Consider the following 1,630-nt stretch of genomic DNA (forward strand, 5'->3'; position numbering starts at 1 on the left):
ATGCTGAGAGCAGGGCCAGCTGTAAGGACCTCACACCTTTCCCAGGACCCCAGGTGGCATTGCAGAAGCCTGTAACCCCTAACAAGGTCCCCAGAGTAGCTGAGCAGGCTCTGAGCAGCCACAGCAAAGAGTTCCTGTGGAGGTGCAAAGCCAGCCCTGGGTGCTGAAAGCATCTCATCCTTGACCCCAGGTGCTGCCTGCCCTGTGCTGTCCTCTAATCTGACAGCCACCTCTCTAGTTATGGGGCCTGCTGCACTGCTGACCTGGGCCTGCTGGAGGCCCACCCCAGGCAGCCCTTGGGAATAGATGGGCTGCAACTCTGCTGATCTGCCAGCAGACCCTCAGCTGTCCAGGCTGCCATAGTGGCCCCAGCACCATGCAGCCCCCAGGACTGTGAGGCCCAGCTGCTCCAGGAACACCTGACCAAGGTGCAGTGAATGCACTCCTCAGGTGGAAAGAACAAGGATTCCATGGGACTCTTCAGCCATCTTTTATGAAAGAATTATTCATGTTATGGGTGACACAGGGCGGGGAAGAATGAAAGACATAATACCTGCTGAACCAGGTGTTTCTGAGCCCTTAAGAATACAAGTGGTCATTAGGCCACCTGTTTATATTTCCCTGATGGCATGCAGGAGCGGATGCATGCATTTCCAGTACTGTGTACCCTGCCCAGCTTAGCCTAGGAGCAGAAGACAGCCTGAGCAGAGCAGGGACAGACACACAGGTCACATCATGAGTCCAAAACAAGGAAAGACAAGGCCAAGGGCAGATGGCTTCACCAGAGGAGCATATGAATGATTAAGGACAGCCAATGTCACATTATCTGAATTAGATAGGGATTGTTTTATACATGCAGATGTTATCCACTGGGACAGGACAAATGGGGATGCTGTAACAGATTAGGGATTACCCACTGTAGAAAGGCAAGCATGGGGATTGAGTAATACATCAGATAGTATCCACTGGGGACAGGGCCAGTGTACAGATGGGTTATGAGGCCAGATAGTATTCACTGAGGAGAGGACCAGAGTGGGGAAGGAGGAAGTGTTCAGATAATAACTACTGGGAACAGGCCAGCATGGGGTAACAGGTCAGATGTCATCTAATGTGGACTTACCAGCATGGGGATAGAGGGACAGGTCAGATATTATCCACTGGGGACAGTCAAGTGTCAGATGGTGTGACAGCTCTGATATCATGCCCTGTGGACAGGTTTAGCATGCAGAGGCAGCAATATGTTATATATTATCCTCTTGAGATAGAGTGAGCACAGTGTGGGGTAAGAGTTCACACAGAATCAACTGGGATGAAAGAGTATGTGGATGGAGGAAACTGTCAGATGTTGTCCCCTGGGGTCTGGGCCAACATGGGGATGGAGGAACAGGTGAGACATTATCCCCTGGGAACAGTTCAACATGGGGATGGAGTAACTTGTAATGCAGGGATTGGGCAGTTGTCTTGGAATCCCCTGAACTGTCCTAGCAATGACCGAGTGGTGATGCGCTTGTCTAGGAAAGGTCTGTGGGTATCTGCCAGGGCTGGCATCTCCTGGGCCCATGATTTCATGGGAAAACAAGGTCTTGAAGGATTTTCCAGGAGAGAAGCAACACTGAGTCTTCAGGAAGAA

Source organism: Urocitellus parryii, unplaced genomic scaffold (genome assembly GCF_045843805.1).
Source record: "Urocitellus parryii isolate mUroPar1 unplaced genomic scaffold, mUroPar1.hap1 Scaffold_67, whole genome shotgun sequence".
In the NCBI taxonomy this organism is placed as follows: domain Eukaryota; kingdom Metazoa; phylum Chordata; class Mammalia; order Rodentia; family Sciuridae; genus Urocitellus; species Urocitellus parryii.